The sequence below is a fragment of the Rhinoderma darwinii genome, chromosome 5 (assembly GCF_050947455.1).
Source record: "Rhinoderma darwinii isolate aRhiDar2 chromosome 5, aRhiDar2.hap1, whole genome shotgun sequence".
Classification (NCBI taxonomy): Eukaryota; Metazoa; Chordata; class Amphibia; order Anura; family Rhinodermatidae; genus Rhinoderma; species Rhinoderma darwinii.
Window position 1 is genome coordinate 58776931 of NC_134691.1, and position 21170 is coordinate 58798100.

General features: G+C 51.9%; 20 non-coding genes and 1 pseudogene across 20 annotated transcripts; all 21 read right to left on the reverse strand.

Annotated features, from left to right (window-relative positions):
• Window positions 1–490: 490 nt before the first annotated feature.
• LOC142655000 (5S ribosomal RNA) lies at window positions 491–610 on the reverse strand. The gene has a single exon (XR_012849328.1). It is a non-coding gene; the product is annotated as a 5S ribosomal RNA (ribosomal RNA).
• An 881-nt stretch (window positions 611–1491) lies between these two features.
• LOC142653461 (5S ribosomal RNA) lies at window positions 1492–1610 on the reverse strand. The gene has a single exon (XR_012848392.1). It is a non-coding gene; the product is annotated as a 5S ribosomal RNA (ribosomal RNA).
• Window positions 1611–2788: 1178 nt separating this feature from the next.
• On the reverse strand, window positions 2789–2907 carry LOC142653473 (5S ribosomal RNA). Its single transcript, XR_012848403.1, has one exon. It is a non-coding gene; the product is annotated as a 5S ribosomal RNA (ribosomal RNA).
• A 569-nt stretch (window positions 2908–3476) lies between these two features.
• LOC142655001 (5S ribosomal RNA) lies at window positions 3477–3596 on the reverse strand. The gene has a single exon (XR_012849329.1). It is a non-coding gene; the product is annotated as a 5S ribosomal RNA (ribosomal RNA).
• An 881-nt stretch (window positions 3597–4477) lies between these two features.
• Window positions 4478–4596, reverse strand: LOC142654875 (5S ribosomal RNA). The gene has a single exon (XR_012849209.1). It is a non-coding gene; the product is annotated as a 5S ribosomal RNA (ribosomal RNA).
• A 1165-nt stretch (window positions 4597–5761) lies between these two features.
• LOC142653484 (5S ribosomal RNA) lies at window positions 5762–5880 on the reverse strand. The gene has a single exon (XR_012848414.1). It is a non-coding gene; the product is annotated as a 5S ribosomal RNA (ribosomal RNA).
• Window positions 5881–6449: 569 nt separating this feature from the next.
• On the reverse strand, window positions 6450–6569 carry LOC142655002 (5S ribosomal RNA). The gene has a single exon (XR_012849330.1). It is a non-coding gene; the product is annotated as a 5S ribosomal RNA (ribosomal RNA).
• An 881-nt stretch (window positions 6570–7450) lies between these two features.
• LOC142654876 (5S ribosomal RNA) lies at window positions 7451–7569 on the reverse strand. The gene has a single exon (XR_012849210.1). It is a non-coding gene; the product is annotated as a 5S ribosomal RNA (ribosomal RNA).
• A 1165-nt stretch (window positions 7570–8734) lies between these two features.
• LOC142654829 (5S ribosomal RNA) lies at window positions 8735–8853 on the reverse strand. Its single transcript, XR_012849164.1, has one exon. It is a non-coding gene; the product is annotated as a 5S ribosomal RNA (ribosomal RNA).
• Window positions 8854–9433: 580 nt separating this feature from the next.
• On the reverse strand, window positions 9434–9553 carry LOC142655003 (5S ribosomal RNA). Its single transcript, XR_012849331.1, has one exon. It is a non-coding gene; the product is annotated as a 5S ribosomal RNA (ribosomal RNA).
• Window positions 9554–10434: 881 nt separating this feature from the next.
• LOC142654321 (5S ribosomal RNA) lies at window positions 10435–10553 on the reverse strand. Its single transcript, XR_012848997.1, has one exon. It is a non-coding gene; the product is annotated as a 5S ribosomal RNA (ribosomal RNA).
• A 1165-nt stretch (window positions 10554–11718) lies between these two features.
• Window positions 11719–11837, reverse strand: LOC142654830 (5S ribosomal RNA). Its single transcript, XR_012849165.1, has one exon. It is a non-coding gene; the product is annotated as a 5S ribosomal RNA (ribosomal RNA).
• A 569-nt stretch (window positions 11838–12406) lies between these two features.
• Window positions 12407–12526, reverse strand: LOC142655005 (5S ribosomal RNA). Its single transcript, XR_012849332.1, has one exon. It is a non-coding gene; the product is annotated as a 5S ribosomal RNA (ribosomal RNA).
• An 874-nt stretch (window positions 12527–13400) lies between these two features.
• Window positions 13401–13519, reverse strand: LOC142655090 (5S ribosomal RNA; annotated as a pseudogene).
• Window positions 13520–14684: 1165 nt separating this feature from the next.
• On the reverse strand, window positions 14685–14803 carry LOC142654831 (5S ribosomal RNA). Its single transcript, XR_012849166.1, has one exon. It is a non-coding gene; the product is annotated as a 5S ribosomal RNA (ribosomal RNA).
• A 569-nt stretch (window positions 14804–15372) lies between these two features.
• LOC142655007 (5S ribosomal RNA) lies at window positions 15373–15492 on the reverse strand. The gene has a single exon (XR_012849334.1). It is a non-coding gene; the product is annotated as a 5S ribosomal RNA (ribosomal RNA).
• Window positions 15493–16373: 881 nt separating this feature from the next.
• On the reverse strand, window positions 16374–16492 carry LOC142653495 (5S ribosomal RNA). Its single transcript, XR_012848425.1, has one exon. It is a non-coding gene; the product is annotated as a 5S ribosomal RNA (ribosomal RNA).
• Window positions 16493–17657: 1165 nt separating this feature from the next.
• On the reverse strand, window positions 17658–17776 carry LOC142654833 (5S ribosomal RNA). The gene has a single exon (XR_012849168.1). It is a non-coding gene; the product is annotated as a 5S ribosomal RNA (ribosomal RNA).
• Window positions 17777–18345: 569 nt separating this feature from the next.
• Window positions 18346–18465, reverse strand: LOC142655008 (5S ribosomal RNA). The gene has a single exon (XR_012849335.1). It is a non-coding gene; the product is annotated as a 5S ribosomal RNA (ribosomal RNA).
• Window positions 18466–19346: 881 nt separating this feature from the next.
• LOC142654333 (5S ribosomal RNA) lies at window positions 19347–19465 on the reverse strand. The gene has a single exon (XR_012849004.1). It is a non-coding gene; the product is annotated as a 5S ribosomal RNA (ribosomal RNA).
• Window positions 19466–20630: 1165 nt separating this feature from the next.
• LOC142654834 (5S ribosomal RNA) lies at window positions 20631–20749 on the reverse strand. Its single transcript, XR_012849169.1, has one exon. It is a non-coding gene; the product is annotated as a 5S ribosomal RNA (ribosomal RNA).
• Between the last annotated feature and the right edge of the window lie 421 nt (window positions 20750–21170).

Sequence of the window (21170 nt, forward strand, 5' to 3'; positions counted from 1 at the left end):
TATCCTTTGGCTTGATTTTTCGCTCGATTAACTGTCAGCAGCGTGGCACACCTAGGCGGCACACCTGGCCAGCCCCATGGCACCCACATGCCAAAGTCTCCTGCCTGTCGTTTTTCAAGGCCAAAGCAGGAAGTCAGCCCCTTTCCTCCTTCCTCACACTCGAGTCACCTAGTGGGCTGCATGCGCTGACCAACTGAAAGGGTCAGTTGCACAAACTTCTCTGCAGAGAGAGAAATTACTTCTGTTGGCCGACCGTCGGCTCAAGCCATCCCCTGGGCATCTGCTGAAAGCCTGGTCTCTTTTAACTCTATCATTTACATGTGTCAGGCTACAGGGGCAGTGAGGCCTTTTAGCTGGGGCACGCAGCTAGATAGTAGGCCGGTGCGGTCGCCTAGTGGTATGGCCGTTGGCAGCCACTGGGCCCAGAGCCGGAGATCCTGGAAGGATGGAAATGACAAAAACAGGAAGATACAGCCGAGAAAAAAAATACAGTCTACAGCACCCGGTATTCCCAGGAGGTCTCCCATCCAAGTACTGTCCGAGCCCGACCCCGCTTTGCTTCCGAGATCGGACGAGATCGGGCGTATTCAGGGTGGTGTGGCCGGTAGACGCAGCTGACCTCTTCTCCACCACCCTCATTTGTTCAAAGCCCAGTCAGCCTGGCCCTGGCCGGCACGTGGCCAAATTGGTGCGTGCACCAAAGACTCGCCAGCAGGTAACGCTCACCTGCGGCACAGTGGCAGACGCCATTAGGAGCTCAGGGTGCGCACACATGAGCCCTCCATCCCTTTGACGAGCGTCGGTTGCCATTGCCAGCCGGGCATGGAAAAACGCAGCACGCCTAGAAACTTTCAGTCCATGGATACCGGCATAGCACCACTCCGGCCCAACAGGGGGCGGCTGTTTCCGAAGGACCAATGCGACGACCGCAAGGGCTGGCAGAGGGAATACAGCCGACAGGTGTTGTTGACTAATGAAACAGCTGCCACAGCAGTGATGAGCAGCGGGTGTCTTTTAAAAAGCCTCAGTGCAGGCTTTTCGACAGGCTAACAATGGAATGAGGGTGTGAAAGAGAGAGCAAGCTCGGCCAGGAAGGTGGGATGGAGCCAGGTGTACGGGAAACAATTAGGGAAGGAGGTGAGCTGGTGGTGGTGAGTGATTGGAAGCGGCTTTCAGCGCGCTTCCCTTTCCTACGCTGCGTTGTCTGCAAACGTGTGCTGCTTTCGTGACGATGTCAGTCAGCCTGCAGGTTAACACTGAGTGCCCCCAGTCCTGCAAGGGGCGCTGTTACTATTGAAATTCAGCCTTGTATTAAAAGCAGTAATGCTGGTGGTGGCCACCATGCTGATAAGGAGGACAGGGATTTTGCGAGCATTCAAAAGCGCAAAAGAGAAAGCTCAGGAAAAGAAGCAAGTGTGCAGTTGAAAAAGTCAATGGGAAAAAGGCATTGAGGACAGCGACCATTGCTTGTTGCAGTGAGGAAAAGCAAAAAGCCTACAGCACCTGGTATTCCCAGGCGGTCTCCCATCCAAGTACTAACCAGGCCTGACCCTGCTTAGCTTCCGAGATCAGACGAGATCGGGCGCATTCAGGGTGGTGTGGCCGTAGGCAGAGACAGGCCTCTCACTCACTGCTCTTCTACTTCACAGCACGCCTCTTTCCAGGGCTCAACACTAGCCCCTTTCCATTTTCTTCACTTTTATATCCCTTAAAGTGAAGCTAAACCTGAAAAATAAAATACATTTTAAAAAAACATTCAAAACAAAAAACAAATAGATGTATGACTACACTTGTAAAAAGGTCCCCTAGAAATGAGTCTGCTGCAGAAACAAGCAGTTTGCCTGAAATCTAGCAGACCAAGAGGGAGTCCTTTCCTTCCTCTCAGCCTCCTCCATGTGCGGCTGGAGACCTGCTGCTATGAGCAGTGTGCACCAGCATGGCCTCACTGCTGAGACGTTCTTTTTGGGCCAAGGGGGCGGGGCTTAGTCTCCATTCACTCCAATGGAGTGTGTAAGCTGGCCAATGCTGAAGGACCTGAAACAGGGCAGCTCCAAGGCAACGATTGCACCTGCAATTGGTGACTTTTATATGTTTGCTGTTTTCTTTTACTTTACCTTGGGCTACTGTGGGCGGCTACTGTGGGCGGCTACATACTTGTTTGCAGCGTTTTGTCTTGCAACTGTGGAAAAACATATATATTCTGCCCTTTTGACACAAACGCAGCAAAAAGCCAGAGAAAATGCACCTCGTGAACGTACCCTTGCATTGTGCAAGTTACCCAGCTTTGCCAGGCTCCTGAAAGGCAAATCGGCCCAGTTGTGCCACAATTTGGGGGGATTGATGTGAGTAGAAATGGCTTTTAGCAGATCGCTATTACAGCTTGGCGTGGCACGTTAGCCAGCTGCTTTCCCAGGACTCTGAAGGCAAATGTGCCCAGCTATGCTGCAGTGTGGAGGATTGATCACTGGCAAACTAGGCAGGGCTCTTCACGCCCCAGCTTTCCCAGGCTCAGGACTTGCAAATGGGACTAATTATGCTGCCATATGAGAGGTGGGCATTTATCAGTGCATGACTAGGCAGGTCAGTCATTTTGCATTTTGGGAAAGCTGGGTAGCAACCTCTGGGCCCAAATGTGATGGATGAAATATTGGTTGTATAAAAAGCAAGAATTGAAAAGGGCAAGTGAGAGAAAGCAAATGAAAAGCGGTAAGTGTGCGGCTAAAAAAGTCAATGGGAAAAAGACATTGAGGACAGCGACCATTGCTTGTTGCAGCGAGGAAAAGCAAAAAGCCTACAGCACCTGGTATTCCCAGGCGGTCTCCCATCCAAGTACTAACCAGGCCTGACCCTGCTTAGCTTCCGAGATCAGACGAGATCGGGCGCATTCAGGGTGGTGTGGCCGTAGGCGGAGACAGGTCTCTCATTCACTGCTCTTCTACTTTCCAGTCTGGCTCTTGCCAGTGCTGAACACTGGGCCTATTTCTTCTATCCTTTGGCTTGATTTTTCGCTCGATTAACTGTCAGCAGCGTGGCACACCTAGGCGGCACACCTGGCCAGCCCCATGGCACCCACATGCCAAAGTCTCCTGCCTGTCGTTTTTCAAGGCCAAAGCAGGAAGTCAGCCCCTTTCCTCCTTCCTCACACTCGAGTCACCTAGTGGGCTGCATGCGCTGACCAACTGAAAGGGTCAGTTGCACAAACTTCTCTGCAGAGAGAGAAATTACTTCTGTTGGCCGACCGTCGGCTCAAGCCATCCCCTGGGCATCTGCTGAAAGCCTGGTCTCTTTTAACTCTATCATTTACATGTGTCAGGCTACAGGGGCAGTGAGGCCTTTTAGCTGGGGCACGCAGCTAGATAGTAGGCCGGTGCGGTCGCCTAGTGGTATGGCCGTTGGCAGCCACTGGGCCCAGAGCCGGAGATCCTGGAAGGATGGAAATGACAAAAACAGGAAGATACAGCCGAGAAAAAAAATACAGTCTACAGCACCCGGTATTCCCAGGAGGTCTCCCATCCAAGTACTGTCCGAGCCCGACCCCGCTTTGCTTCCGAGATCGGACGAGATCGGGCGTATTCAGGGTGGTGTGGCCGGTAGACGCAGCTGACCTCTTCTCCACCACCCTCATTTGTTCAAAGCCCAGTCAGCCTGGCCCTGGCCGGCACGTGGCCAAATTGGTGCGTGCACCAAAGACTCGCCAGCAGGTAACGCTCACCTGCGGCACAGTGGCAGACGCCATTAGGAGCTCAGGGTGCGCACACATGAGCCCTCCATCCCTTTGACGAGCGTCGGTTGCCATTGCCAGCCGGGCATGGAAAAACGCAGCACGCCTAGAAACTTTCAGTCCATGGATACCGGCATAGCACCACTCCGGCCCAACAGGGGGCGGCTGTTTCCGAAGGACCAATGCGACGACCGCAAGGGCTGGCAGAGGGAATACAGCCGACAGGTGTTGTTGACTAATGAAACAGCTGCCACAGCAGTGATGAGCAGCGGGTGTCTTTTAAAAAGCCTCAGTGCAGGCTTTTCGACAGGCTAACAATGGAATGAGGGTGTGAAAGAGAGAGCAAGCTCGGCCAGGAAGGTGGGATGGAGCCAGGTGTACGGGAAACAATTAGGGAAGGAGGTGAGCTGGTGGTGGTGAATGATTGGAAGCGGCTTTCAGCGCGCTTCCCTTTCCTACGCTGCGTTGTCTGCAAACGTGTGCTGCATTCGTGACGCTGTCAGTCAGCCTGCAGGTTAACACTGAGTGCCCCCAGTCCTGCAAGGGGCGCTGTTACTATTGAAATTCAGCCTCGTATTAAAAGCAGTAATGCTGGTGGTGGCCACCATGCTGATAAGGAGGACAGGGATTTTGCGAGCATTCAAAAGCGCAAAAGAGAAAGCTCAGGAAAAGAAGCAAGTGTGCAGTTGAAAAAGTCAATGGGAAAAAGGCATTGAGGACAGCGACCATTGCTTGTTGCAGTGAGGAAAAGCAAAAAGCCTACAGCACCTGGTATTCCCAGGCGGTCTCCCATCCAAGTACTAACCAGGCCTGACGCTGCTTAGCTTCCGAGATCAGACGAGATCGGGCGCATTCAGGGTGGTGTGGCCGTAGGCAGAGAAAGGCCTCTCACTCACTGCTCTTCTACTTCACAGCACGCCTCTTTCCAGGGCTCAACACTAGCCCCTTTCCATTTTCTTCACTTTTATATCTCTTAAAGTGAAGCTAAACCTGAAAAATAAAATACATTTAAAAAAAACATTCAAAACAAAAAACAAATAGATGTATGACTACACTTGTAAAAAGGTCCCCTAGAAATGAGTCTGCTGCAGAAACAAGCAGTTTGCCTGACATCTAGCAGACCAAGAGGGAGTCCTTTCCTTCCTCTCAGCCTCCTCCATGTGCGGCTGGAGACCTGCTGCTATGAGCAGTGTGCACCAGCATGGCCTCACTGCTGAGACGTTCTTTTTGGGCCAAGGGGGCGGGGCTTAGTCTCCATTCACTCCAATGGAGTGTGTAAGCTGGCCAATGCTGAAGGACCTGAAACAGGGCAGCTCCAAGGCAACGATTGCACCTGCAATGGGTGACTTTTATATGTTTGCTGTTTTCTTTTACTTTACCTTGGGCTACTGTGGGCGGCTACATACTTGTTTGCAGCGTTTTGTCTTGCAACTGTGGAAAAACATATATATTCTGCCCTTTTGACACAAACGCAGCAAAAAGCCAGAGAAAATGCACCTCGTGAACGTACCCTTGCATTGTGCAAGTTACCCAGCTTTGCCAGGCTCCTGAAAGGCAAATCGGCCCAGTTGTGCCACAATTTGGGGGGATTGATGTGAGTAGAAATGGCTTTTAGCAGATCGCTATTACAGCTTGGCGTGGCACGTTAGCCAGCTGCTTTCCCAGGACTCTGAAGGCAAATGTGCCCAGCTATGCTGCAGTGTGGAGGATTGATCACTGGCAAACTAGGCAGGGCTCTTCACGCCCCAGCTTTCCCAGGCTCAGGACTTGCAAATGGGACTAATTATGCTGCCATATGAGAGGTGGGCATTTATCAGTGCATGACTAGGCAGGTCAGTCATTTTGCATTTTGGGAAAGCTGGGTAGCAACCTCTGGGCCCAAATGTGATGGATGAAATATTGGTTGTATAAAAAGCAAGAATTGAAAAGGGCAAGTGAGAGAAAGCAAATGAAAAGCGGTAAGTGTGCGGCTAAAAAAGTCAATGGGAAAAAGACATTGAGGACAGCGACCATTGCTTGTTGCAGCGAGGAAAAGCAAAAAGCCTACAGCACCTGGTATTCCCAGGCGGTCTCCCATCCAAGTACTAACCAGGCCTGACCCTGCTTAGCTTCCGAGATCAGACGAGATCGGGCGCATTCAGGGTGGTGTGGCCGTAGGCGGAGACAGGTCTCTCATTCACTGCTCTTCTACTTTCCAGTCTGGCTCTTGCCAGTGCTGAACACTGGGCCTATTTCTTCTATCCTTTGGCTTGATTTTTCGCTCGATTAACTGTCAGCAGCGTGGCACACCTAGGCGGCACACCTGGCCAGCCCCATGGCACCCACATGCCAAAGTCTCCTGCCTGTCGTTTTTCAAGGCCAAAGCAGGAAGTCAGCCCCTTTCCTCCTTCCTCACACTCGAGTCACCTAGTGGGCTGCATGCGCTGACCAACTGAAAGGGTCAGTTGCACAAACTTCTCTGCAGAGAGAGAAATTACTTCTGTTGGCCGACCGTCGGCTCAAGCCATCCCCTGGGCATCTGCTGAAAGCCTGGTCTCTTTTAACTCTATCATTTACATGTGTCAGGCTACAGGGGCAGTGAGGCCTTTTAGCTGGGGCACGCAGCTAGATAGTAGGCCGGTGCGGTCGCCTAGTGGTATGGCCGTTGGCAGCCACTGGGCCCAGAGCCGGAGATCCTGGAAGGATGGAAATGACAAAAACAGGAAGATACAGCCGAGAAAAAAAATACAGTCTACAGCACCCGGTATTCCCAGGAGGTCTCCCATCCAAGTACTGTCCGAGCCCGACCCCGCTTTGCTTCCGAGATCGGACGAGATCGGGCGTATTCAGGGTGGTGTGGCCGGTAGACGCAGCTGACCTCTTCTCCACCACCCTCATTTGTTCAAAGCCCAGTCAGCCTGGCCCTGGCCGGCACGTGGCCAAATTGGTGCGTGCACCAAAGACTCGCCAGCAGGTAACGCTCACCTGCGGCACAGTGGCAGACGCCATTAGGAGCTCAGGGTGCGCACACATGAGCCCTCCATCCCTTTGACGAGCGTCGGTTGCCATTGCCAGCCGGGCATGGAAAAACGCAGCACGCCTAGAAACTTTCAGTCCATGGATACCGGCATAGCACCACTCCGGCCCAACAGGGGGCGGCTGTTTCCGAAGGACCAATGCGACGACCGCAAGGGCTGGCAGAGGGAATACAGCCGACAGGTGTTGTTGACTAATGAAACAGCTGCCACAGCAGTGATGAGCAGCGGGTGTCTTTTAAAAAGCCTCAGTGCAGGCTTTTCGACAGGCTAACAATGGAATGAGGGTGTGAAAGAGAGAGCAAGCTCGGCCAGGAAGGTGGGATGGAGCCAGGTGTACGGGAAACAATTAGGGAAGGAGGTGAGCTGGTGGTGGTGAATGATTGGAAGCGGCTTTCAGCGCGCTTCCCTTTCCTACGCTGCGTTGTCTGCAAACGTGTGCTGCATTCGTGACGCTGTCAGTCAGCCTGCAGGTTAACACTGAGTGCCCCCAGTCCTGCAAGGGGCGCTGTTACTATTGAAATTCAGCCTCGTATTAAAAGCAGTAATGCTGGTGGTGGCCACCATGCTGATAAGGAGGACAGGGATTTTGCGAGCATTCAAAAGCGCAAAAGAGAAAGCTCAGGAAAAGAAGCAAGTGTGCAGTTGAAAAAGTCAATGGGAAAAAGGCATTGAGGACAGCGACCATTGCTTGTTGCAGTGAGGAAAAGCAAAAAGCCTACAGCACCTGGTATTCCCAGGCGGTCTCCCATCCAAGTACTAACCAGGCCTGACGCTGCTTAGCTTCCGAGATCAGACGAGATCGGGCGCATTCAGGGTGGTGTGGCCGTAGGCAGAGAAAGGCCTCTCACTCACTGCTCTTCTACTTCACAGCACGCCTCTTTCCAGGGCTCAACACTAGCCCCTTTCCATTTTCTTCACTTTTATATCTCTTAAAGTGAAGCTAAACCTGAAAAATAAAATACATTTAAAAAAAACATTCAAAACAAAAAACAAATAGATGTATGACTACACTTGTAAAAAGGTCCCCTAGAAATGAGTCTGCTGCAGAAACAAGCAGTTTGCCTGACATCTAGCAGACCAAGAGGGAGTCCTTTCCTTCCTCTCAGCCTCCTCCATGTGCGGCTGGAGACCTGCTGCTATGAGCAGTGTGCACCAGCATGGCCTCACTGCTGAGACGTTCTTTTTGGGCCAAGGGGGCGGGGCTTAGTCTCCATTCACTCCAATGGAGTGTGTAAGCTGGCCAATGCTGAAGGACCTGAAACAGGGCAGCTCCAAGGCAACGATTGCACCTGCAATGGGTGACTTTTATATGTTTGCTGTTTTCTTTTACTTTACCTTGGGCTACTGTGGGCGGCTACATACTTGTTTGCAGCGTTTTGTCTTGCAACTGTGGAAAAACATATATATTCTGCCCTTTTGACACAAACGCAGCAAAAAGCCAGAGAAAATGCACCTCGTGAACGTACCCTTGCATTGTGCAAGTTACCCAGCTTTGCCAGGCTCCTGAAAGGCAAATCGGCCCAGTTGTGCCACAATTTGGGGGGATTGATGTGAGTAGAAATGGCTTTTAGCAGATCGCTATTACAGCTTGGCGTGGCACGTTAGCCAGCTGCTTTCCCAGGACTCTGAAGGCAAATGTGCCCAGCTATGCTGCAGTGTGGAGGATTGATCACTGGCAAACTAGGCAGGGCTCTTCACGCCCCAGCTTTCCCAGGCTCAGGACTTGCAAATGGGACTAATTATGCTGCCATATGAGAGGTGGGCATTTATCAGTGCATGACTAGGCAGGTCAGTCATTTTGCATTTTGGGAAAGCTGGGTAGCAACCTCTGGGCCCAAATGTGATGGATGAAATATTGGTTGTATAAAAAGCAAGAATTGAAAAGGGCAAGTGAGAGAAAGCAAATGAAAAGCGGTAAGTGTGCGGCTAAAAAAGTCAATGGGAAAAAGACATTGAGGACAGCGACCATTGCTTGTTGCAGCGAGGAAAAGCAAAAAGCCTACAGCACCTGGTATTCCCAGGCGGTCTCCCATCCAAGTACTAACCAGGCCTGACCCTGCTTAGCTTCCAAGATCAGACGAGATCGGGCGCATTCAGGGTGGTGTGGCCGTAGGCGGAGACAGGCCTCTCATTCACTCCTCTTCTACTTTCCAGTCTGGCTCTTGCCAGTGCTGAACACTGGGCCTATTTCTTCTATCCTTTGGCTTGATTTTTCGCTCGATTAACTGTCAGCAGCGTGGCACACCTAGGCGGCACACCTGGCCAGCCCCATGGCACCCACATGCCAAAGTCTCCTGCCTGTCGTTTTTCAAGGCCAAAGCAGGAAGTCAGCCCCTTTCCTCCTTCCTCACACTCGAGTCACCTAGTGGGCTGCATGCGCTGACCAACTGAAAGGGTCAGTTGCACAAACTTCTCTGCAGAGAGAGAAATTACTTCTGTTGGCCGACCGTCGGCCGACCGTCGGCTCAAGCCATCCCCTGGGCATCTGCTGAAAGCCTGGTCTCTTTTAACTCTATCATTTACATGTGTCAGGCTACAGGGGCAGTGAGGCCTTTTAGCTGGGGCACGCAGCTAGATAGTAGGCCGGTGCGGTCGCCTAGTGGTATGGCCGTTGGCAGCCACTGGGCCCAGAGCCGGAGATCCTGGAAGGATGGAAATGACAAAAACAGGAAGATACAGCCGAGAAAAAAAATACAGTCTACAGCACCCGGTATTCCCAGGAGGTCTCCCATCCAAGTACTGTCCGAGCCCGACCCCGCTTTGCTTCCGAGATCGGACGAGATCGGGCGTATTCAGGGTGGTGTGGCCGGTAGACGCAGCTGACCTCTTCTCCACCACCCTCATTTGTTCAAAGCCCAGTCAGCCTGGCCCTGGCCGGCACGTGGCCAAATTGGTGCGTGCACCAAAGACTCGCCAGCAGGTAACGCTCACCTGCGGCACAGTGGCAGACGCCATTAGGAGCTCAGGGTGCGCACACATGAGCCCTCCATCCCTTTGACGAGCGTCGGTTGCCATTGCCAGCCGGGCATGGAAAAACGCAGCACGCCTAGAAACTTTCAGTCCATGGATACCGGCATAGCACCACTCCGGCCCAACAGGGGGCGGCTGTTTCCGAAGGACCAATGCGACGACCGCAAGGGCTGGCAGGGGGAATACAGCCGACAGGTGTTGTTGACTAATGAAACAGCTGCCACAGCAGTGCTGAGCAGCGGGTGTCTTTTAAAAAGCCTCAGTGCAGGCTTTTCGACAGGCTAACAATGGAATGAGGGTGTGAAAGAGAGAGCAAGCTCGGCCAGGAAGGTGGGATGGAGCCAGGTGTACGGGAAACAATTAGGGAAGGAGGTGAGCTGGTGGTGGTGAGTGATTGGAAGCGGCTTTCAGCACGCTTCCCTTTCCTACGCTGCGTTGTCTGCAAACGTGTGCTGCTTTCGTGACGATGTCAGTCAGCCTGCAGGTTAACACTGAGTGCCCCCAGTCCTGCAAGGGGCGCTGTTACTATTGAAATTCAGCCTTGTTTTAAAAGCAGTAATGCTGGTGGTGGCCACCATGCTGATAAGGAGGACAGGGATTTTGCGAGCATTCAAAAGCGCAAAAGAGAAAGCTCAGGAAAAGAAGCAAGTGTGCAGTTGAAAAAGTCAATGGGAAAAAGGCATTGAGGACAGCGACCATTGCTTGTTGCAGTGAGGAAAAGCAAAAAGCCTACAGCACCTGGTATTCCCAGGCGGTCTCCCATCCAAGTACTAACCAGGCCTGACCCTGCTTAGCTTCCGAGATCAGACGAGATCGGGCACATTCAGGGTGGTGTGGCCGTAGGCAGAGACAGGCCTCTCACTCACTGCTCTTCTACTTCACAGCACGCCTCTTTCCAGGGCTCAACACTAGCCCCTTTCCATTTTCTTCACTTTTATATCTCTTAAAGTGAAGCTAAACCTGAAAAATAAAATACATTTAAAAAAAACATTCAAAACAAAAAACAAATAGATGTATGACTACACTTGTAAAAAGGTCCCCTAGAAATGAGTCTGCTGCAGAAACAAGCAGTTTGCCTGACATCTAGCAGACCAAGAGGGAGTCCTTTCCTTCCTCTCAGCCTCCTCCATGTGCGGCTGGAGACCTGCTGCTATGAGCAGTGTGCACCAGCATGGCCTCACTGCTGAGACGTTCTTTTTGGGCCAAGGGGGCGGGGCTTAGTCTCCATTCACTCCAATGGAGTGTGTAAGCTGGCCAATGCTGAAGGACCTGAAACAGGGCAGCTCCAAGGCAACGATTGCACCTGCAATGGGTGACTTTTATATGTTTGCTGTTTTCTTTTACTTTACCTTGGGCTACTGTGGGCGGCTACATACTTGTTTGCAGCGTTTTGTCTTGCAACTGTGGAAAAACATATATATTCTGCCCTTTTGACACAAACGCAGCAAAAAGCCAGAGAAAATGCACCTCGTGAACGTACCCTTGCATTGTGCAAGTTACCCAGCTTTGCCAGGCTCCTGAAAGGCAAATCGGCCCAGTTGTGCCACAATTTGGGGGGATTGATGTGAGTAGAAATGGCTTTTAGCAGATCGCTATTACAGCTTGGCGTGGCACGTTAGCCAGCTGCTTTCCCAGGACTCTGAAGGCAAATGTGCCCAGCTATGCTGCAGTGTGGAGGATTGATCACTGGCAAACTAGGCAGGGCTCTTCACGCCCCAGCTTTCCCAGGCTCAGGACTTGCAAATGGGACTAATTATGCTGCCATATGAGAGGTGGGCATTTATCAGTGCATGACTAGGCAGGTCAGTCATTTTGCATTTTGGGAAAGCTGGGTAGCAACCTCTGGGCCCAAATGTGATGGATGAAATATTGGTTGTATAAAAAGCAAGAATTGAAAAGGGCAAGTGAGAGAAAGCAAATGAAAAGCGGTAAGTGTGCGGCTAAAAAAGTCAATGGGAAAAAGACATTGAGGACAGCGACCATTGCTTGTTGCAGCGAGGAAAAGCAAAAAGCCTACAGCACCTGGTATTCCCAGGCGGTCTCCCATCCAAGTACTAACCAGGCCTGACCCTGCTTAGCTTCCAAGATCAGACGAGATCGGGCGCATTCAGGGTGGTGTGGCCGTAGGCGGAGACAGGCCTCTCATTCACTGCTCTTCTACTTTCCAGTCTGGCTCTTGCCAGTGCTGAACACTGGGCCTATTTCTTCTATCCTTTGGCTTGATTTTTCGCTCGATTAACTGTCAGCAGCGTGGCACACCTAGGCGGCACACCTGGCCAGCCCCATGGCACCCACATGCCAAAGTCTCCTGCCTGTCGTTTTTCAAGGCCAAAGCAGGAAGTCAGCCCCTTTCCTCCTTCCTCACACTCGAGTCACCTAGTGGGCTGCATGCACTGACCAACTGAAAGGGTCAGTTGCACAAACTTCTCTGCAGAGAGAGAAATTACTTCTGTTGGCCGACCGTCGGCTCAAGCCATCCCCTGGGCATCTGCTGAAAGCCTGGTCTCTTTTAACTCTATCATTTACATGTGTCAGGCTACAGGGGCAGTGAGGCCTTTTAGCTGGGGCACGCAGCTAGATAGTAGGCCGGTGCGGTCGCCTAGTGGTATGGCCGTTGGCAGCCACTGGGCCCAGAGCCGGAGATCCTGGAAGGATGGAAATGACAAAAACAGGAAGATACAGCCGAGAAAAAAAATACAGTCTACAGCACCCGGTATTCCCAGGAGGTCTCCCATCCAAGTACTGTCCGAGCCCGACCCCGCTTTGCTTCCGAGATCGGACGAGATCGGGCGTATTCAGGGTGGTGTGGCCGGTAGACGCAGCTGACCTCTTCTCCACCACCCTCATTTGTTCAAAGCCCAGTCAGCCTGGCCCTGGCCGGCACGTGGCCAAATTGGTGCGTGCACCAAAGACTCGCCAGCAGGTAACGCTCACCTGCGGCACAGTGGCAGACGCCATTAGGAGCTCAGGGTGCGCACACATGAGCCCTCCATCCCTTTGACGAGCGTCGGTTGCCATTGCCAGCCGGGCATGGAAAAACGCAGCACGCCTAGAAACTTTCAGTCCATGGATACCGGCATAGCACCACTCCGGCCCAACAGGGGGCGGCTGTTTCCGAAGGACCAATGCGACGACCGCAAGGGCTGGCAGGGGGAATACAGCCGACAGGTGTTGTTGACTAATGAAACAGCTGCCACAGCAGTGCTGAGCAGCGGGTGTCTTTTAAAAAGCCTCAGTGCAGGCTTTTCGACAGGCTAACAATGGAATGAGGGTGTGAAAGAGAGAGCAAGCTCGGCCAGGAAGGTGGGATGGAGCCAGGTGTACGGGAAACAATTAGGGAAGGATGTGAGCTGGTGGTGGTGAGTGATTGGAAGCGGCTTTCAGCGCGCTTCCCTTTCCTACGCTGCGTTGTCTGCAAACGTGTGCTGCTTTCGTGACGATGTCAGTCAGCCTGCAGGTTAACACTGAGTGCCCCCAGTCCTGCAAGGGGCGCTGTTACTATTGAAATTCAGCCTTGTATTAAAAGCAGTAATGCTGGTGGTGGCCACCATGCTGATAAGGAGGACAGGGATTTTGCGAGCATTCAAAAGCGCAAAAGAGAAAGCTCAGGAAAAGAAGCAAGTGTGCAGTTGAAAAAGTCAATGGGAAAAAGGCATTGAGGACAGCGACCATTGCTTGTTGCAGTGAGGAAAAGCAAAAAGCACCTGGTATTCCCAGGCGGTCTCCCATCCAAGTACTAACCAGGCCTGACGCTGCTTAGCTTCCGAGATCAGACGAGATTGGGCGCATTCAGGGTGGTGTGGCCGTAGGCAGAGACAGGCCTCTCACTCACTGCTCTTCTACTTCACAGCACGCCTTTTTCCAGGGCTCAACACTAGCCCCTTTCCATTTTCTTCACTTTTATATCCCTTAAAGTGAAGCTAAACCTGAAAAATAAAATACATTTTAAAAAAACATTCAAAACAAAAAACAAATAGATGTATGACTACACTTGTAAAAAGGTCCCCTAGAAATGAGTCTGCTGCAGAAACAAGCAGTTTGCCTGACATCTAGCAGACCAAGAGGGAGTCCTTTCCTTCCTCTCAGCCTCCTCCATGTGCGGCTGGAGACCTGCTGCTATGAGCAGTGTGCACCAGCATGGCCTCACTGCTGAGACGTTCTTTTTGGGCCAAGGGGGCGGGGCTTAGTCTCCATTCACTCCAATGGAGTGTGTAAGCTGGCCAATGCTGAAGGACCTGAAACAGGGCAGCTCCAAGGCAACGATTGCACCTGCAATGGGTGACTTTTATATGTTTGCTGTTTTCTTTTACTTTACCTTGGGCTACTGTGGGCGGCTACATACTTGTTTGCAGCGTTTTGTCTTGCAACTGTGGAAAAACATATATATTCTGCCCTTTTGACACAAACGCAGCAAAAAGCCAGAGAAAATGCACCTCGTGAACGTACCCTTGCATTGTGCAAGTTACCCAGCTTTGCCAGGCTCCTGAAAGGCAAATCGGCCCAGTTGTGCCACAATTTGGGGGGATTGATGTGAGTAGAAATGGCTTTTAGCAGATCGCTATTACAGCTTGGCGTGGCACGTTAGCCAGCTGCTTTCCCAGGACTCTGAAGGCAAATGTGCCCAGCTATGCTGCAGTGTGGAGGATTGATCACTGGCAAACTAGGCAGGGCTCTTCACGCCCCAGCTTTCCCAGGCTCAGGACTTGCAAATGGGACTAATTATGCTGCCATATGAGAGGTGGGCATTTATCAGTGCATGACTAGGCAGGTCAGTCATTTTGCATTTTGGGAAAGCTGGGTAGCAACCTCTGGGCCCAAATGTGATGGATGAAATATTGGTTGTATAAAAAGCAAGAATTGAAAAGGGCAAGTGAGAGAAAGCAAATGAAAAGCGGTAAGTGTGCGGCTAAAAAAGTCAATGGGAAAAAGACATTGAGGACAGCGACCATTGCTTGTTGCAGCGAGGAAAAGCAAAAAGCCTACAGCACCTGGTATTCCCAGGCGGTCTCCCATCCAAGTACTAACCAGGCCTGACCCTGCTTAGCTTCCAAGATCAGACGAGATCGGGCGCATTCAGGGTGGTGTGGCCGTAGGCGGAGACAGGCCTCTCATTCACTCCTCTTCTACTTTCCAGTCTGGCTCTTGCCAGTGCTGAACACTGGGCCTATTTCTTCTATCCTTTGGCTTGATTTTTCGCTCGATTAACTGTCAGCAGCGTGGCACACCTAGGCGGCACACCTGGCCAGCCCCATGGCACCCACATGCCAAAGTCTCCTGCCTGTCGTTTTTCAAGGCCAAAGCAGGAAGTCAGCCCCTTTCCTCCTTCCTCACACTCGAGTCACCTAGTGGGCTGCATGCGCTGACCAACTGAAAGGGTCAGTTGCACAAACTTCTCTGCAGAGAGAGAAATTACTTCTGTTGGCCGACCGTCGGCTCAAGCCATCCCCTGGGCATCTGCTGAAAGCCTGGTCTCTTTTAACTCTATCATTTACATGTGTCAGGCTACAGGGGCAGTGAGGCCTTTTAGCTGGGGCACGCAGCTAGATAGTAGGCCGGTGCGGTCGCCTAGTGGTATGGCCGTTGGCAGCCACTGGGCCCAGAGCCGGAGATCCTGGAAGGATGGAAATGACAAAAACAGGAAGATACAGCCGAGAAAAAAAATACAGTCTACAGCACCCGGTATTCCCAGGAGGTCTCCCATCCAAGTACTGTCCGAGCCCGACCCCGCTTTGCTTCCGAGATCGGACGAGATCGGGCGTATTCAGGGTGGTGTGGCCGGTAGACGCAGCTGACCTCTTCTCCACCACCCTCATTTGTTCAAAGCCCAGTCAGCCTGGCCCTGGCCGGCACGTGGCCAAATTGGTGCGTGCACCAAAGACTCGCCAGCAGGTAACGCTCACCTGCGGCACAGTGGCAGACGCCATTAGGAGCTCAGGGTGCGCACACATGAGCCCTCCATCCCTTTGACGAGCGTCGGTTGCCATTGCCAGCCGGGCATGGAAAAACGCAGCACGCCTAGAAACTTTCAGTCCATGGATACCGGCATAGCACCACTCCGGCCCAACAGGGGGCGGCTGTTTCCGAAGGACCAATGCGACGACCGCAAGGGCTGGCAGGGGGAATACAGCCGACAGGTGTTGTTGACTAATGAAACAGCTGCCACAGCAGTGCTGAGCAGCGGGTGTCTTTTAAAAAGCCTCAGTGCAGGCTTTTCGACAGGCTAACAATGGAATGAGGGTGTGAAAGAGAGAGCAAGCTCGGCCAGGAAGGTGGGATGGAGCCAGGTGTACGGGAAACAATTAGGGAAGGAGGTGAGCTGGTGGTGGTGAATGATTGGAAGCGGCTTTCAGCGCGCTTCCCTTTCCTACGCTGCGTTGTCTGCAAACGTGTGCTGCATTCGTGACGCTGTCAGTCAGCCTGCAGGTTAACACTGAGTGCCCCCAGTCCTGCAAGGGGCGCTGTTACTATTGAAATTCAGCCTCGTATTAAAAGCAGTAATGCTGGTGGTGGCCACCATGCTGATAAGGAGGACAGGGATTTTGCGAGCATTCAAAAGCGCAAAAGAGAAAGCTCAGGAAAAGAAGCAAGTGTGCAGTTGAAAAAGTCAATGGGAAAAAGGCATTGAGGACAGCGACCATTGCTTGTTGCAGTGAGGAAAAGCAAAAAGCCTACAGCACCTGGTATTCCCAGGCGGTCTCCCATCCAAGTACTAACCAGGCCTGACCCTGCTTAGCTTCCGAGATCAGACGAGATCGGGCGCATTCAGGGTGGTGTGGCCGTAGGCAGAGACAGGCCTCTCACTCACTGCTCTTCTACTTCACAGCACGCCTCTTTCCAGGGCTCAACACTAGCCCCTTTCCATCTTCTTCACTTTTATATCCCTTAAAGTGAAGCTAAACCTGAAAAATAAAATACATTTAAAAAAAACATTCAAAACAAAAAACAAATAGATGTATGACTACACTTGTAAAAAGGTCCCCTAGAAATGAGTCTGCTGCAGAAACAAGCAGTTTGCCTGACATCTAGCAGACCAAGAGGGAGTCCTTTCCTTCCTCTCAGCCTCCTCCATGTGCGGCTGGAGACCTGCTGCTATGAGCAGTGTGCACCAGCATGGCCTCACTGCTGAGACGTTCTTTTTGGGCCAAGGGGGCGGGGCTTAGTCTCCATTCACTCCAATGGAGTGTGTAAGCTGGCCAATGCTGAAGGACCTGAAACAGGGCAGCTCCAAGGCAACGATTGCACCTGCAATGGGTGACTTTTATATGTTTGCTGTTTTCTTTTACTTTACCTTGGGCTACTGTGGGCGGCTACATACTTGTTTGCAGCGTTTTGTCTTGCAACTGTGGAAAAACATATATATTCTGCCCTTTTGACACAAACGCAGCAAAAAGCCAGAGAAAATGCACCTCGTGAACGTACCCTTGCATTGTGCAAGTTACCCAGCTTTGCCAGGCTCCTGAAAGGCAAATCGGCCCAGTTGTGCCACAATTTGGGGGGATTGATGTGAGTAGAAATGGCTTTTAGCAGATCGCTATTACAGCTTGGCGTGGCACGTTAGCCAGCTGCTTTCCCAGGACTCTGAAGGCAAATGTGCCCAGCTATGCTGCAGTGTGGAGGATTGATCACTGGCAAACTAGGCAGGGCTCTTCACGCCCCAGCTTTCCCAGGCTCAGGACTTGCAAATGGGACTAATTATGCTGCCATATGAGAGGTGGGCATTTATCAGTGCATGACTAGGCAGGTCAGTCATTTTGCATTTTGGGAAAGCTGGGTAGCAACCTCTGGGCCCAAATGTGATGGATGAAATATTGGTTGTATAAAAAGCAAGAATTGAAAAGGGCAAGTGAGAGAAAGCAAATGAAAAGCGGTAAGTGTGCGGCTAAAAAAGTCAATGGGAAAAAGACATTGAGGACAGCGACCATTGCTTGTTGCAGCGAGGAAAAGCAAAAAGCCTACAGCACCTGGTATTCCCAGGCGGTCTCCCATCCAAGTACTAACCAGGCCTGACCCTGCTTAGCTTCCAAGATCAGACGAGATCGGGCGCATTCAGGGTGGTGTGGCCGTAGGCGGAGACAGGCCTCTCATTCACTGCTCTTCTACTTTCCAGTCTGGCTCTTGCCAGTGCTGAACACTGGGCCTATTTCTTCTATCCTTTGGCTTGATTTTTCGCTCGATTAACTGTCAGCAGCGTGGCACACCTAGGCGGCACACCTGGCCAGCCCCATGGCACCCACATGCCAAAGTCTCCTGCCTGTCGTTTTTCAAGGCCAAAGCAGGAAGTCAGCCCCTTTCCTCCTTCCTCACACTCGAGTCACCTAGTGGGCTGCATGCGCTGACCAACTGAAAGGGTCAGTTGCACAAACTTCTCTGCAGAGAGAGAAATTACTTCTGTTGGCCGACCGTCGGCTCAAGCCATCCCCTGGGCATCTGCTGAAAGCCTGGTCTCTTTTAACTCTATCATTTACATGTGTCAGGCTACAGGGGCAGTGAGGCCTTTTAGCTGGGGCACGCAGCTAGATAGTAGGCCGGTGCGGTCGCCTAGTGGTATGGCCGTTGGCAGCCACTGGGCCCAGAGCCGGAGATCCTGGAAGGATGGAAATGACAAAAACAGGAAGATACAGCCGAGAAAAAAAATACAGTCTACAGCACCCGGTATTCCCAGGAGGTCTCCCATCCAAGTACTGTCCGAGCCCGACCCCGCTTTGCTTCCGAGATCGGACGAGATCGGGCGTATTCAGGGTGGTGTGGCCGGTAGACGCAGCTGACCTCTTCTCCACCACCCTCATTTGTTCAAAGCCCAGTCAGCCTGGCCCTGGCCGGCACGTGGCCAAATTGGTGCGTGCACCAAAGACTCGCCAGCAGGTAACGCTCACCTGCGGCACAGTGGCAGACGCCATTAGGAGCTCAGGGTGCGCACACATGAGCCCTCCATCCCTTTGACGAGCGTCGGTTGCCATTGCCAGCCGGGCATGGAAAAACGCAGCACGCCTAGAAACTTTCAGTCCATGGATACCGGCATAGCACCACTCCGGCCCAACAGGGGGCGGCTGTTTCCGAAGGACCAATGCGACGACCGCAAGGGCTGGCAGGGGGAATACAGCCGACAGGTGTTGTTGACTAATGAAACAGCTGCCACAGCAGTGCTGAGCAGCGGGTGTCTTTTAAAAAGCCTCAGTGCAGGCTTTTCGACAGGCTAACAATGGAATGAGGGTGTGAAAGAGAGAGCAAGCTCGGCCAGGAAGGTGGGATGGAGCCAGGTGTACGGGAAACAATTAGGGAAGGAGGTGAGCTGGTGGTGGTGAGTGATTGGAAGCGGCTTTCAGCGCGCTTCCCTTTCCTACGCTGCGTTGTCTGCAAACGTGTGCTGCTTTCGTGACGATGTCAGTCAGCCTGCAGGTTAACACTGAGTGCCCCCAGTCCTGCAAGGGGCGCTGTTACTATTGAAATTCAGCCTTGTTTTAAAAGCAGTAATGCTGGTGGTGGCCACCATGCTGATAAGGAGGACAGGGATTTTGCGAGCATTCAAAAGCGCAAAAGAGAAAGCTCAGGAAAAGAAGCAAGTGTGCAGTTGAAAAAGTCAATGGGAAAAAGGCATTGAGGACAGCGACCATTGCTTGTTGCAGTGAGGAAAAGCAAAAAGCCTACAGCACCTGGTATTCCCAGGCGGTCTCCCATCCAAGTACTAACCAGGCCTGACCCTGCTTAGCTTCCGAGATCAGACGAGATCGGGCACATTCAGGGTGGTGTGGCCGTAGGCAGAGACAGGCCTCTCACTCACTGCTCTTCTACTTCACAGCACGCCTCTTTCCAGGGCTCAACACTAGCCCCTTTCCATTTTCTTCACTTTTATATCTCTTAAAGTGAAGCTAAACCTGAAAAATAAAATACATTTAAAAAAAACATTCAAAACAAAAAACAAATAGATGTATGACTACACTTGTAAAAAGGTCCCCTAGAAATGAGTCTGCTGCAGAAACAAGCAGTTTGCCTGACATCTAGCAGACCAAGAGGGAGTCCTTTCCTTCCTCTCAGCCTCCTCCATGTGCGGCTGGAGACCTGCTGCTATGAGCAGTGTGCACCAGCATGGCCTCACTGCTGAGACGTTCTTTTTGGGCCAAGGGGGCGGGGCTTAGTCTCCATTCACTCCAATGGAGTGTGTAAGCTGGCCAATGCTGAAGGACCTGAAACAGGGCAGCTCCAAGGCAACGATTGCACCTGCAATGGGTGACTTTTATATGTTTGCTGTTTTCTTTTACTTTACCTTGGGCTACTGTGGGCGGCTACATACTTGTTTGCAGCGTTTTGTCTTGCAACTGTGGAAAAACATATATATTCTGCCCTTTTGACACAAACGCAGCAAAAAGCCAGAGAAAATGCACCTCGTGAACGTACCCTTGCATTGTGCAAGTTACCCAGCTTTGCCAGGCTCCTGAAAGGCAAATCGGCCCAGTTGTGCCACAATTTGGGGGGATTGATGTGAGTAGAAATGGCTTTTAGCAGATCGCTATTACAGCTTGGCGTGGCACGTTAGCCAGCTGCTTTCCCAGGACTCTGAAGGCAAATGTGCCCAGCTATGCTGCAGTGTGGAGGATTGATCACTGGCAAACTAGGCAGGGCTCTTCACGCCCCAGCTTTCCCAGGCTCAGGACTTGCAAATGGGACTAATTATGCTGCCATATGAGAGGTGGGCATTTATCAGTGCATGACTAGGCAGGTCAGTCATTTTGCATTTTGGGAAAGCTGGGTAGCAACCTCTGGGCCCAAATGTGATGGATGAAATATTGGTTGTATAAAAAGCAAGAATTGAAAAGGGCAAGTGAGAGAAAGCAAATGAAAAGCGGTAAGTGTGCGGCTAAAAAAGTCAATGGGAAAAAGACATTGAGGACAGCGACCATTGCTTGTTGCAGCGAGGAAAAGCAAAAAGCCTACAGCACCTGGTATTCCCAGGCGGTCTCCCATCCAAGTACTAACCAGGCCTGACCCTGCTTAGCTTCCAAGATCAGACGAGATCGGGCGCATTCAGGGTGGTGTGGCCGTAGGCGGAGACAGGCCTCTCATTCACTGCTCTTCTACTTTCCAGTCTGGCTCTTGCCAGTGCTGAACACTGGGCCTATTTCTTCTATCCTTTGGCTTGATTTTTCGCTCGATTAACTGTCAGCAGCGTGGCACACCTAGGCGGCACACCTGGCCAGCCCCATGGCACCCACATGCCAAAGTCTCCTGCCTGTCGTTTTTCAAGGCCAAAGCAGGAAGTCAGCCCCTTTCCTCCTTCCTCACACTCGAGTCACCTAGTGGGCTGCATGCACTGACCAACTGAAAGGGTCAGTTGCACAAACTTCTCTGCAGAGAGAGAAATTACTTCTGTTGGCCGACCGTCGGCTCAAGCCATCCCCTGGGCATCTGCTGAAAGCCTGGTCTCTTTTAACTCTATCATTTACATGTGTCAGGCTACAGGGGCAGTG